Source organism: Vombatus ursinus, unplaced genomic scaffold (assembly GCF_900497805.2).
Source record: "Vombatus ursinus unplaced genomic scaffold, bare-nosed wombat genome assembly UNPS02007460.1, whole genome shotgun sequence".
In the NCBI taxonomy this organism is placed as follows: domain Eukaryota; kingdom Metazoa; phylum Chordata; class Mammalia; order Diprotodontia; family Vombatidae; genus Vombatus; species Vombatus ursinus.
This window is the reverse complement of record NW_020947238.1, coordinates 838,270-854,053: the sequence shown is the minus strand read 5'-3', so window position 1 is coordinate 854,053 and position 15,784 is coordinate 838,270. Positions and strand designations below refer to the sequence as shown.

At 37.3% G+C, this 15,784-nt stretch overlaps 1 pseudogene; it reads left to right on the top strand.

Annotated features, from left to right (window-relative positions):
- The first annotated feature begins 329 nt into the window (after window positions 1-329).
- Window positions 330-15,784, top strand: part of LOC114033811 — a 56,490-nt pseudogene continuing 41,035 nt past the window's right edge.

Genomic DNA, 15,784 nt, shown 5'->3' with positions numbered 1-15,784 from the left:
TAGCATTTGAACCTTCCTCTTGTTATCATGCTGTGGCATATTGAAGCAGAAATATACCAATGTGCATTTTTTCAATTTTCTTTTTAGCTGCTCCAGACAAGACTCAAATACACAGTATGTATGCCAGTTGGAAACTTAATGTATAATTATCTTATGGAAATTTATAAATGTTTTCATCTGATCAAAACCTTCTTGCAAGTAATAATGAACTTTTGTGAGTAAAAAATAAAATAAAAGAGTTTCTCCACAACAATTGGTTGAAGTAGTTGAGAACTGGCAAGATCGTACCCATTCAGAAAAAAGCAGATAGGGCTGACTGGTTGGCAGTAATGCCTTCACAACAAGCAGTGGGCAGCAATTCAGGCAGCAGTAGAGGCTGCAAAGTGAGTAGCAGGTGGACAGTGAGGGGCATGGGAGGAGTAATGTTTTGGCTATGGGAAGCAACAGGTGTAGGCCTGGCTGAATGACGTTCTGGCCTCAGAAGATGGGCAATATGATGGGTAGCATCATGGATACCAGCAGCTGGCAGCTCCATGAAACCAGTGCGGGAAATAGCACATGCAGCTCATGGTAACCTTTCATTTATTTTTGGTGTTGAAACAAGATCCCCTTTGCTTTGCTACAGAGATGAGGGTATGGGGCTGACGTTAATGACTCTGGCCTTTCTAGTCACTAGTGGACAAAGATCACAGAAGGTGCATTATTTAATAAGCCAGAACTATATGACTTAGACCAGGGGTTGCTTGAATTAACTTCTCTCCTACAGGTGGATTGGTTTGAAACCCAAATGTGGGATCCCTATATTTTTTAGTTTGAGTTTTCTCAGACCAGAAGGAACTTGAGCATGGACTACTTTGATGTGGGGGTCAATGGGCAAACATTGGTGATAAGGCTAAGAGAAACTGAACTCACTTACTTATTCCATAGCTTGGAAAAAAGTGATTCCTTACATTGGGCTGTTAGTTACTGTGCCCAGTAACCAGATAGAAGTGAAGCAGAATCTGGCAAAATGTCCCAGAGGTGGGGCGGGGAACAAAGAAGGCATTTTGGAGTCCCTTGTCCTGATAGCAGCAGTAGTAAATAGCACAGGAGCTGCAAAACCTGCAGGAAGCAGCAGGAAAACAAACAAAAGTATTGGATAGTAGTAGCTTATAGCAAAAAGGGAAAAGGAAGCAACAGGAGTAATGTCAGATAAAGAAATGCCCCCAGGACTGGAGCCAAAGGTTGGATAAGGTACTGTCCTGGTATTTATGGAGTTTATTGTATAGTACAGAAATGTAGCACTCATAACTAATATAGAACAAATAGGTCCACAAGATGTAACACAAACTGCTCAGGGAAGACTGTGGTGGAAAAGAACAGTATCACTTTCAAGAAAGGGATGGGTAGGTTCTTGGGGAAGGTATCATTTAAGTTGGCTTCAAAGGACAGTTAAGAATTCAATAAGGAGAAAGGGCAAGGGGAAGAAAAACACATTTTAAATACAGGGAATAACCAGAGCTAAGGCACAGAGTTGGAAAAGCGGGGTGACATTCAGAGACCAGATAATAGTTGAGTTTGACTGGAGCATTGAGTAATAGGGAAATAATGACATGTTGCACTGAATAGGTAGGTTGGGGAATACTAAGCATCTAATGCTTGAACTTTATTTGGTAAATTCTCAGGATGCTTTGAATATTTTTGAATAAGGCAAGGAAATGGCCAAGTGTAAAAAAAAAAAAACAATATTAGTCTGGCAGTTGTGAGGAGCTGGGTTGGAGTGCTGAATGAGTAAAGGTGGGAAGGTGTATTTTGGAGCAGTCTCATGTAATGAGGATCCACACTAGTGAAGTGGAAGAAGATAAAGATATGAAAGAATGTAGAGGTAGACATGATAATTTTAGACCTTAGATATGAGATATAAGGGAGAATGAAGAGTTCACCCAATGACCTTGGCTATCCTTCTCTAAGGTCAGAAAACCAAAGGCAACGGTAGAGTTGAAACAGACTATGAAAGCAAGATTGATATTCTGGCTATGTCAGCATTTGATTCCCATGTGCCATTAACCCATAAGCACATGAAGACCCCCAGTTACCAAATGCTGTCATATAAGGAAGCGACTCTAGATCATCACCTCAAGTGATGCCTTCCTATATATCTCCCAGACTATACCAATCTATCCATGCAATAACCCTAACTATATTCTCCCCACAAAGAAATAGAACTCTGTCAAAATCCATTGAACTCAAGTATCTGTTAATATTATATAGGTCCACATGTATTTTCAAAATTATTCACATCTTTCAAAATTTTGCAAGGTTACTATGCTGAGTTAGAAAAACAATAGGTTTGAGATTGAGGAGTGAAAGTTAGAATGAATGAGAAGCACACATAATTTATAAGTACACTTCCCCCCCAAAAAAAATTACTGTGTGTTCTCATTTCTCTTTATTTGATGTAGTTACTTAGTGAAGTTACTTGGTTAATTGTTTGAACAAAGGTCTAGTGGGCAATGCTTTACTGAGCTTATTATAGCAATGTGATAAGGTCACATCTACTGTTTTCTAGAAGATGTGGTTGTATCCGTATGCTATCATGTGTCCATATGAAGTAAACAGCCCATGGTGTTCAATCAGTTCTTATAGATTGACATAAATAAATTGGAGATAGCAGTGGTGAAAGACTGGAGTTTGGAGCTGAAGACCAGAGCTGAATTAGTAGCTTTGCCACTTACAAACTGAGCAACGAACAAATCCTTTCATCTCTTGGAGCCTCACTTTCCTCATCTGTCAAAAGGAGACCATAGCACTTAACACTACTTTCTCAGCAGATTGCTGTGCTAAAAGTAAACCCTGAAGCAAAATAAAAACCCTCTTTCAAGTTTGAGAATAAAATAAGTTCAGTATTTTGTCTGGTGCTTAGTTTGAAAGTCCACTTGTTACCAGGGCAGACATGAGAGCAGCACTGAAATTCTAAAAGCCCCTAGGCTTTGCCCAAGTACAGCATGCCCAAACCACCCCGCATTTGCTTCAAAAAAAAAAATCAAAGAATACTGTTCTAGAATAGCAGGAAATAAAATGTCTACTAATGCTAAAAAGGCAGTTGTCGTATGTGGTCCTACTGTCTGCATATTATAATGTAATATATATAATAATATAAATGCATATTTACATTTATCTACATTTGTTATGTGTGCCCCACCATTATTTAACCTTCTGGAGGATACGGACTGTTGATTTTTTTTTTTCTTCTTTGTGTTTCCTGTGCCTGCCATAAAGTGAGAGCTTGCAAATGCTTGAATTGAATTATTGAGCTGATCTATGTGTCTGTTAAGTATAGCCAAAATAAGTGATCCATTGATTATGTTGACAAGGGTGCCAAAAAGTCACCCTGTCCTCTACCTTGACCCACTAACCTACCAACCCAATTGTATTTCCTTGAAGATTCCTCAACTACACTTACTGCAAATATTATTCTTTTTATGACCTCTACATATTTAAAAGTGTGAAGAGTTTAAAAAAAAATTGGAACAACAGAGGACAGCCAGAAAAGACAGAGGAGCTATCCAAAAATGCTTCTAGCTAAAGTTAGGAGAATTTAGACTGAGCAGTTGGGAGGCAGGATGCCTGGCTATAGCAATGTAAATTCTGTCAGTAATATTGAAATCATTCAGTGGAAGCTCATGATGTTCTTCTTTTAAGTTGTGTCTGTGGCTAAGGGCCCAGGTTCTGTTCCCATATGGTCCAATTAGCTGTGCTTTGTTTTGTGACTGTGTATTCATACTGGCCTCAGTTAGTTGATTTGTAGAGGATACTGTTGGTCACCGGTGGGTCTGGGCAGGAGGCTGTGGATGACTCTGTGCACACCTATCCTCAGTGCTAGGGAGAAAAATTCATGTTCTATACCTATTTGTTCTTTGGTATCAGTTTTTGTAGAAAGGACAGCCTGACCCCATTTGTTTAATCTACTTTTTTTTAAGATTCAACTAAAATGTGAACTCAGTAAGCCAACATAAATTTTTAAATAATAGTTTATTTCCCCTACAATTACATGTAAAAAAAAATTTTAACATTCTTTTTTTTTAAGTTTTGAGCTCCAAATTTTAACCCTCCCTCTCTTTTCTCCACCCCACCTCATGATGGTAAGCAAAACAATGTAGGTTATCCATGTACAATCATGAAAAACATTTCCAGCCAATATAATTTTTGTTTTAAAAAGTCATTTAATAAAAGAGGATAATTGCAATTATAACATTTTCCTTAGTAAAATAGAAGCTAGTGACCATCTTGGGGGGAAAATATAACTCTAGGGTTGAGGAGAGTGAAGATTAAATGAAAATCATATGTAATTTATAAGTACACATGCCCCCTCAAAACACATAGTTCATAATGTTTTCTGCATTTTTTTTCTTCATTTGATGCAATTGTTTAGTGAAATGGTTTGGTCTAACTGTGGGGACAGAGGGCAAGGTGTCAAGGTTTTACTTTGTGCCCTAATGCACATGAATTTTTTATGGTCTTAAGAAAAAATATTTAGGATTGGGTCCCTGTTTGTTCAACTATAAATGAAGATCATAATACCTAGTTGTTGTTTTTTAAGGAAATATATATAGGACAAATTTTAGGTGTTTTTTTAATTTTATTTTTAACATACAGTATTATTCATTGGAAGTGTTAGCTATTACCTCTATGTTTCATTTTACACAAGAAACAGAATACAAAATGTGATAAAGTAGGAATTCATATCAGGATTCTAGGTAGTATAAGATGATCTCCCAATATTACTTCTGAATTCAATAGCAAAACTTTATTTGTAAAACTAGGAATCTTTGGATTTTAGAAAAATCATGTCTTAGCAGATTGTAACCAGATAATTTTAGCATTTGCCTATCTGTATTTTTTTACATAGAAGTTTTAGCTTTAACAAAAAAATACTTATAATCATCTGAATAGAAGACATGTGCACACAGAGTGGAGGTATCTGGGGATTATACATTTCTGAAATCAGCTTGGAGTTTGAGGCACATGGCCTAGGTACTGTCAACCTTAATAGTATTCAAGACAGAAGCAGCCTCCAAATAGTAACTTAGAAAAAAAAATATTTGGGTTAGTGAGATGGTTGGATTATGCTCCTATGCCAGTAGGAGGTTCGCAAGAGGTTCAAAGGGACCTCAGATACTTTCTAGTTAGCCCATACAGACCAATAGTCTCTTCTATAACATCATAAGTAAATGGTTTTCTAGCCTCTGGTTGAAGATCTCTAGCAAAGTGGAGCTTCTCAAGGCATCACATTCCTCTTTCATTAGTTCCAATCAATAGAAAATTTTTCCTTATAATGAAGATAAGCCTTCCTCTTCAACTTCTTTGGACTGGTTCTGCTCTTTTGTGTAAACAAGGGCACATTCAGTCTCTTCTATACTGTAGAACTTCAAATGTTTGAGGAAAGTTATATTTCCTCTCAACTCTTTCTTTCGTAGTTAAATATTTCCAGTTCCTTCAATTGATCCTTCTAGGTCACATTCACTAGTCCTCACATGACAACTGTCTCCATCTTCTGGAGATGTAATAATCAGAACTAAACACAGTTTTCCACATGTACTGTGAATAAGAAAAGTATAGAATTATCACCTTCTACATTCTGGTCTCTTAATATTCACTGAAAATTAGTCTAGGAAAACTATATATGTCAAGTTATTGTGGTACAGTAAATAGAATACCAGACCTGGAGTCAGAGAAGCTTGAGTTCAAATCTGGATTTAGGAAGACCTGATTTCAAATGTGGATAAACTTACTAGCTACATGAGCCTGGAGAAGTCACTGTGCTTGCCTCAATTTCTTCATATGTAAAAAGAGGATAATAATAACACTTACTTCCCAGAGTTGCTGTGAGTATCATAGTACCTGGCTTATAGTAGGTGCTATATATATGTTGGCTGTTATCATCATCATCACCATGGACTAAACTAGATCTTTTATGATCAAAATTGTTATTTAGCCATATCTCCCCTTTCCAATCCTTTTATGTGCTCTTGTAGCCAGGCCAAAGTTCAACAGGTATATGGGAGTGAACTGTTGATTCATTTGTTGATTCATTCATTCATTCAACAAAGCTTTATAGAAGACCTATTTTATTCAAAGCAGTACTAAAGGAGATATAAAGTTGAGATAAGGTATTAGCTAAGGGTCCTTTATGGAACCAAGAACTTAATGAGGGCAATAAGACACAAATGCAAATAACTTAAATTAATGTCAGAAAAGTATGTTGAAGAGTTACTTGATAAAATTTTAGATGAGAGATGAAGAGTTGGATGGAAGTAATTAAGGATAGCAGGATTCAGGATAGGCTTCATGGAGGAAATGGCATTTGAGTTAGGCTTTGAAAGACAGGTAGAAGTTCAAAGATTGAAGGGATGAGGAAGTAGGACATAGAGGTAGCTCATATTTGGAGGGTGGAGAATAATCCAATTTGGATGGAGTTCAGAGTGTTTGGACTAGGGTAGAATGATGTCACTGAAGAAGTAGGGTGCTACTAAACTATGAAGGGAATCTGTGCCAGGAAAATAACCTTGAACTTTTGTTTGATATATAGTAGGGAACAACGAAAGACCTGTGAGCAGACAGGCATGATGTGATGGTGTCTATATACTATGTCTCATCATAGGGTGAAGAATGAATTGGTGGAAAGAGAATGAATATGAGATAATGTCATTAGAGGCTCTTCAGTAGTCTGGTGATAATGAAGGATATGTAAAACTTTCGAAGATCATTTCTCTATTCTGTTTCCCAACTTGGTGCTGCATCCCTCAGCTTTGTGAAACAGATTGAATACAAGGTATTATTGTTCCTCTGAGCCATGTTTTTATGACTTTTAAATGAGTAAATAATTGGTGAAATTGAAGAGGCAAAAAGGCTTCATCTAGAGATCTATATTTGAAAGAGAATGGGCTTTTCCAGTTGCAATCATGTCTATCCCCTATTGTCTTGCTTCAAAACATTTTCAGTTCAGCATCACAGAAGTCACAAGGAATACTGTGTCAAGAGTCTGTTATGTAAAAACATCTAAGCAAGCTTTCAGAATATCCTCCCCAAAAGAATACACTTATAATTATTTCCTTTATTGCTAAGGGACATAAAAAGCATACAATGTAAAGCCTTTTTTGACAGTATGTATAAATTCCTTAGACAGAAGGAAGATCTCCCTTTTTAGTGATCCAGTTGATTCTTACATAGACCCCTTAAAACACTTTCTTATCTCTGAAATCTCAGTATCAACAACAAAAAAAAGAACAAAAATAATACTACAAAAAAAGAAAACTAGAAAATAAATCAACTTTATAAATTACTTTAATAGGGAAACTAGGTGGTGCAGTGGGTAGAATGTCAGGCCTAAAGTCAGAAAGATTCATCTTCCTGAGTTCAAATCTGGCCTCAGACCCTTACTAGCTATGTAACCCTGGGCAAGTCACTTAACCCTGTTTGCCTCAGTTTCCTCACCTATAAAATGAGCTGGAGAAGGAAATGGCAAACCACTCCAATATCTTTGCCAAGAAAACCCCAAATGGAGTCACAAAGAATTGTACATGACTGAAACAACTGAATAACAACAACAACAAAGTATGGTTAAAGCATATTGTTTTTTTTTTCATCTTTCCCAAAATAATGTATGTACTATCTACCTCACATGGTTGTTATGGGGAAAAAATAAGTACTTGGTGAACATGAAAGCTCTGTATAAGTGTTACTTCAGAAAAACTATATACATATACATATACATATGCATACACACACACACACACACACACACACACACACAGAATGTTAATCTTGGGGTCAGCAGAGTGTTGGCCACAGCTACTTCTTGGCCATCTCCATTGTATGCTATCTCCACTCTGGACATCATTGCCACTTCCTCTTCCACTGTCATTCTAAGGCCATTTTCATATGGAACAGCCAATGATGGAAAGGTCATAAGAAGTGTTTTATTCAAAGATTCGTATTTATTGTCAAAGGATGTCAGATATTGCTGCTATTTTGAACATTTTGATACTCGATGTAAGTAGGAAAACAGCTTTATTTTAATATAAATAGCTAAAAATGTGTACATGAGGAAACAACTCTCAGATGGGATTTTTGACAGTTTGGAGAAAAAATGATCTGTGGCATAGATTTGAACACTCAGGTCTCTTTGTTAGCAATATGACCTTGCTTGCATGGGAACAGTTTAAGATTGCAAAGGGGCAGAGAGTTTATTTATTTTGTTATTTTAATTTTATTTATAGAAAAAAATAGAGAAATATGAGTAAGAAGAAATTTAATTGTAAAGGCACCAAGGAGAGAATGCCTTATTGTAGATTTAAGGGAAGGTATAATAGGCACCTCAGATAATTTGGATACATATGTTTTGCAACTAAAGAGGGTAAAAGCAAGAATATGAGAAGATATAAACATTTGGAGACTGTTGCATGATTGAAAAGGGGCTAGTAGAGAACTGTAGGAGAAATTTGAGAAGTTGTGATTTTTTTTAAAGTAAATGGTGAGAGGCATTGAGAAAAAAAATGAGAAGACTCTCATTTAAGCTTTTGAAATACAACCAACTGTAGTAGTCAGAGGGTGTCAGTTGAGGGGAGGTTTCACCTGAATGATTCCTGATTGGTCGGGAAGAATTGATCTAATTGGTCAAGGGTTCCAAGGATAACTTTTGGCCTTCATCTCAACCTGGTGCTAGAGAAAAGTGAAGCATTCCACAAGTGCAGATGACTCTCCACTGTCTAGCTTGAGAAGGAAGAGCTGAGGGACTTTGTAGCTGTTTTGGAATCCTGTTAAGAAGAGCTGCACTGTAGTTCTGATTGGAAAGCAAAGACCTCTGGTAAATGAATAAATGGGCTGGGCTGGGCTGGGCTGACCTGTTTAGCCTAGAGATAGCCAATTTGATAAGCATTACAGTTCTTTGGCTTAGCTAGAAATTCAATAGAAGAGCTAAACAAGCTCATAAGGGTGATAGTTAATTGAAAGAGTATATAAAGACTTTGATTTCCCCAAGTGGTGAGGATCAACACTCAATCACAGAGCAGAAAAGCAATTTTCTGTGGTATATTTGTTCTTGAATGGAGTGAGTTGGAGTGAGTCAAACCCAGAGTGATGGGATGTTTCACACACCCAGATTAAAGACATGAAGCCCCAAATCCTATAGTGTACATGCTAACTATAATGCCCACTGGAGTCTACAGACTCCACCTAAACCTACTTAGAGTGTTACACTGGTGGGAGCGGCATGTGGGAAGGGAAAGTGGGGGGGGTATATGGGCACTGGAATAGAATGCAGATTACCACCATTAGCTGTATACCTGCATCTCTCTCTTTGTCTCTCCCCCTTTCCTCCTCTCCTCCTCCTCTCTCCGTCTCCCTAGTTCTATTACACCATGTTACAAAATGTTCATACCCTGAGACAAAATGATGCTACTATTAAATTTACATGACAGAAATACTGTTGACAAAGGGGTGAAAGACCCATGGGCACAAAAACTTTCCTAGATACATTGTTGGATATAGCAAACAAACAAAAAACTGGGAGACTACTATGTATTCAAAGATTGCAGAATGTTTAACTATGTAATTACAAAGAAATTCTTTTGTGCAGTCAGATGTCAAATATGAAGAATTCAAAGAAAGGTGGAAAGGCTTATATGAATGGAGAGACAGACCCCAACATATTATATACACTGAAAACAACTATGTAAAAAAAAAAGAGCAAAAAGTGGGGGCAGGTAGGGGAAATGTTATAGATAAGCAACTATGACTTTACAATTGAATTTATAGAATATATTCTATCAGAATGGTTAAGCAAGTTGTGGCATGCATATGTGTGTGTATACACACATATACACACATACATATATACACGCACATATATATACCCATATACATATATACACGCGTATGTATGTATGTGTGTATAATGAAATATTATTGTACTTTAAGAAGAAAATGAGCATGAAGTATTCAGAGAAGCATGAGAAGATACAAAATGATTAAATGAGAAAAGCAGAACCAGGAAAACAGTATGCACAGTGACTATAACAATCTAAGTAGAAAGAACAATTAAAAAAAAAAGATAAGCCCTGAAGAAGAGATAATAAAATGTACCCCCCCCCTTCAGTTTGCAATGTGTATTGGGGAAAGGGTAATGTACTGGAAATATTTGAACTAAAAAGTGAACAAAAATAGCAGATTATGCTGTACTTCCTGTGAATAGAGAGCAATCAAGAGAAGAAGTTGGGGAAAGAGCTGCCCTTTTGGGGTTCTTCAATCTGGGTCCTTCACAGTGAGATACTTATAGAGCCAATGACTCTCTTTGGTACCTCCTTTCTCTGCCAAAGCTTGATCCAATTTCTGCTCTTCTGCTCTTCTTCGTGCTAGAAAAGCCATGCTTGCTCCAACCTCTGGAATCCAGACCTTCAGCATCTCTCCATCTGGTTCAGAGTTAACATTTTCCTATTACACAAATTGCCCATAATGAAACTCAGACTCTCACACAGTGGGTTACATTGATTCAAGGGGGTATACGGGTCTTGTTCACACTCATTCCTGATTGTTTTATTAAATAAAAAAGCATTCTTATTTAGTTATAGTATCAGAGACAAAGTGAACTATATCCCGGCAACAAAACACAAACAGGCCTACCTGTATTCATCCTTTTTACATGACTGTATTTTGCCCAATCAGGGAAAAAGTGAAAGGTGAGGAAAGTGTGGGAGCCCAACACATCTGCACTGTCTTCTCTACTTTTACACTTTGACTCTATTCATTAGTCTTCCCAGGAACTACTCTGGTCACTTTATCACAGAATTGAAATGTTTTGCTATCCCCTCTACTTCTGCCAAAATTGGCAGGCAAATTTACTTTTCTCCTGTTTCTTTGGTGAGATTTCTAAATGGGGTCACCTTTTTTTCTTTAGAGTAAGTTATGATGTTTTAACACAGCAGAATAATATATATAAATAGCACAGTACTTTCTCCATTTCAAAAGAAAATTGACTCCAAAACAAGCTTGATGAGCACTTTGTAGCTTGGGAATTGGAGATTTTTATATTTATCTTTTCAATAGCTCTGTCAGTAAGCCAAATGGACCTCTATACACTCATCCTCATAGACTTTCCTGTACAGAGCTACTTGCTTCAGTGTGCTATATTTTGTAGCCTTAGAGAGAAAAGAGATTACAAAGACAAGGCTGTCAGTACTTTAGCAGCAAACTTCTTAAAATATGAAATTTATTAAATGTGTGTGTATATGTTCAGTTCCTTCTATACACACATGTATGCATATGAATGCATACATGTGTGCATGTAGATTCATACAGTACATGTATACATGTATGCATATACATATATTCACATATGTATATACTTCAATACTTCAGGGATCCCTGATTCCACCAGAATGGGTACACGGTCTAGAAATGCATATTATGACCCCTCTATGATTAAATGTCACAGACCTACCTGTAGAAACAGCAAAAGATCTGGATAAAGGCACATGCAACTACCCCAGACCCAGCTCTCTTTTCTCATATCTACAAGGGTCTCAGAGAATATCGATTCAGACAATTAGATTTACACTCATACCAGTTAATAGACATTTATCATTGCTCCAAAACTTGGTATTCAGGAGAGAATAGACATTAGAACCCACAGCCTCTCAGGAATCAGTGCGTAGGCTGAAAAAAAAAACATCCAGTGGAATTTGGTTTAAGGGTCATTCTCTCTGTGCCCCACCTAATTAACCCCCTTTCCTGTATGTTCTTCACTGTCATAATTTACTTCTTCTGACCCCACACCCAGTGGCTCATTTCTACCGCTCCCCTTTAATTCCAGCTTCTAGCATGTCTTAATGCTTTCTAAAACAGCCCAGGGGTTAATTATAAAAATAATTATGAGCAAGTCTGGACCCTCACCACCTCATTTGAATTGAGATTTATCTCTTCTTGGTACTTTTAAACTCTAACATTTGGTGGTTACTGTGCATTTCTGTGACCAGAAAAAAAAATAACATGCTGTCAATTTTTTGGTGGGGAACTTACCCAAATGGTCCTAGTCTGATCTTCAAATGATAGACATGCAGCCCATTCCTGGGCCAATATGCAAAGCTTTTCCAGACTGGGAAGACCCTCCAGAGTTTGCCCTCTCCCAGAACAGCTTTCAAGATCCATGGTCAACTCCATGTCTCAAAGAAGAATCTCACAGAAGACAATGGATGTAATATATGATATTCACAGTAATATATTCCTAGCCATATACCTCATAACTAAAAATTAATCCTGACTGATAGTCACTTCAGAGAAAGTGTTCAGTGCATTTGAAATTTACGTCTATTTTGAGTTCCATTATGGTTCTACCCATAGCTTTTGTTAAAAAAAAATTATTAGAACTCTTCATAAAAATTTTTTTTAAAAGAATAAGAAGTCAACAAGCATTTAAATGCTGTTATGTGCCAAGCACTGAGTTTCATGATGTGGATAAAAAGTGTCAGGATCCAAATCACTCCTCTCTTTTTGCTCCTCTCTTTTTATTCTTAGGAAACACCTTGTTTTTCTAGAGTTAAGGCCTAGCAAGCAAGCTGTGCCCTGAGCTTGGCATAACAATAATCCTTTGTGCTCACCCTCTGGATGAATACTGCTGCAACTAGATCACAGAACTGATGGTTGCTGAGCTCAGGCAAGCATCAACAGGCCCAGACATGGAGTCCTGCTATGAGTGGACTTTTTGTCACTAGACAACCTTGCCTATCTGTTGCTGTTGTGCCTCACCACTGTTGCTACACTATACCATTTGATTCTTTATCTAGCCACAAATACATCTCCTACTAGAGGAGGACCCAACTCATGTATCTAATTTCCCTCCCCTAATGGAATAAAGAAAGCTTTTTGATTTTAAACTGTGTGAGCTCTTTGGTATTTTTGGAGTTAACAGTGGTTGCAAAACCTCTGTGATTCTTTGGTCATTTGCTATCAAAGTTGTCAAAAGAAAAAAAAAAAAAGCACAGCCCCTGATCTTAAGAAACTTACATTCTAAAAGGGTTGACACATTAAAGAACCAGGTAGAGGAAAGGTGGGAGCTGGGACATTGTGTCTAAAAGATTTGGAGTCAAATGTAAAGTTCCCAGTGCTGCAGCAACTATGGGGTCCTGAGGAGGGATTTTGATCCATGGGAATATATCTATGGAAGAAGAAAAAAGTCAGTATTTTTTAAGAATTCACTAAGGCACTGTGCTTAGAACTGGACATACAAATACAACGCAAAAGAATGACAATCTGTTTTTATCCACATCATGAAACTCAATGCCTGGCACATAACAGCTTACATTCTAATAGAAGAGAAAACACATGAAAGGGAGTTGAAGAAGGTTTCAAAAGGTATCCTAAGGGAAATCAGGAGAATGAAGGTTGGCTAGATTGGGCCCTTCCTCAAAATGTAGATGTGAAAAACTTACAGTGGGACAAAGGGGCCATAGGGGTTGAGAGAGAAAGTAACTGACTACAAAGTCTAGAGAAAAAAATCAAGATCAATGGATGAGTCGGGACAGTCGACAGGATGTTCACCAATTTGTTAAGCTGTTATTTAGAAACATTTATTTACTTTATAGCAAGGACCTGACAAGTTAGCCCCAAATCTGTATTCTCCCCAGTTCTGTGTGGTGGGCTATCACAAGAGAAATGTTGGAAACTGTTTAATAACTGGCTTTTGGGGGGAGGGGAGATTATGAATAACACACTTTTAAGTTTAATCTGCATAATGAACAAATTCTCCATCACTTCCTTGAGTTTAAACTAGAGGTATAAAACAAAGCAATGGCAATATTCCAAGTGGACAGAATCAGATTAAATTATAATTAGGAAATATTTTTAAAAATAAATTAAAATGCAGTAAAACACAGATAACATTTTATTTTTAAACTAAATCAACATGCATCCCCAAGGAATTCTTATACAGATTATTCACCCCTGTCTTAAATTGTATGACACCCCTGTTTGGATTCTAAAGAATCTATGAAACATGGGAAAGTTTTAAAAATGAATCATGTTTATAGCAGGCCTGCACTTATGGCCCACCAAAGAATTTTGGGCAGCTCATGAAAACTGTAGAAGATGTAAAGAAAGAGTAATGAGTGCTTTGTCCATGCCTGGCTTAACCCACCTTCCACTAATTACTATTGTGCCCATCATGTAACCTGCCAGGTGGGTTGCCACTGTGCATGCGCTCCTCTTTGTCACATGACCCATGGCAACCAACCACCATAAATCTGTCTCTAGTCTGAGAGGAATGGCAGTCATATGTTTTCACTGGGTTTTCAGTTGTTACTGGCACTGAATTAGGACTAAGTGAGTGCAGCTATGCGCCAATGAAGCTAACACCCGCTATGCAATGAGCAGCCACCACTCGAGTGCTTCTTCCTCTCCCTTACTGCATGGACTGCCCTCCAAGTTACATGAGTGTCTGGCACTCTCTCCAATGTCAGACGCTCAGCTGAGTATTTCTTTGTATGTGAACAGTTGCTGTGCAGTTTTGTTTTATTTTGTTTTTTGATTCTAACAAATTAAAGTTTGGGGGGTGACTTTGTAAAATGGGCAATAAAAAGAAATGGAAGATTGAATTAGAACATGGAGTGTTTAATCCAGAGTGGACAAATAGATATTTATTTACTTACACTAGAGACAAAATATTGTGCCTTATTTGCCAAGAGGTGATACTTGTTCCGAAGCAATACAATCTTCATCACCATTTCAAATCAAAACATCCTGACTTAAGTAAATTGAAGACCAATGAAAAACAAATTAAAATGTCCAAATTGTTGAAAAATCTCAGTGGGGAACAATGGTTTCTCAAGAAAGTAAACTCAAAATGTGGTAGCTACTAAGGTCAGTTTTCAGATTTCTAAAAAAATTTCTGCTGCTGGGAAGTCTTTTACTCAAGGTGACTTAAAGAAGTCTTTGCTGATTGCAATTTCTGGATTATGTCCCACTTAGCAAATTAAATTTTTTAATGTAATTTCATGATAAAAATCTTAAGTAATAAGTGTAATTAATATATATTAATTTAAATTTCTCTTTTTAAAATATGGTTTATTTGCAAAATAGCTTAATCATTAATTATGCTTTTACTTGGAAAGTGAGCCACTAAAAACCTATCTGTTGCCTGCAGAAGTTCAGCCTATTTTAATTTTGGCCCCTACCTACTGCCAAGTTGTGCAGGTCTGGTTTATAATATTGAGAGGCAGCATAGCACATTGGATTGAGAGCTGGTCTTAGAATCAAGAAAAATGAGTTCATGTTTTCTGACCCTGACAAGCTATGTTGCATATACTAGTTGTATTGCAGGGAGTCAAGCACAGAACCTCTCAGTACCCCAGGAATTTTCTCAGAGAAAAATTGATGAGTTGCTGATTGTATCAGGAGAGGGCATGTCAACATCAGGATTCCCATGGAATCACAGGTTCATATCCTCTCCCTCCCACCAGAATCTGGAGTCTTATCCTGGCTCTAAAATTTAGCTATGATTCACTCATGTTGTATATACATACTGTCAGGCATTAATGAACATGACAAAAGGCTCTGATACTGGACTCTGACAGGTGATCTATCCCCTTACTTAGTCCATAAGAACCAGGCCTCTGGATCACTTGATGGACATTTTCAAACTATGCCAGTGAAAGAAACTCTAACTTCTGTCCTGATCTCCCACCCCTACTCCTTTTTTATTGTCTTCCAGAATTAGAAAGTAAATTCTTTGAGAGTAGGAACTGTTTTGTTTGTA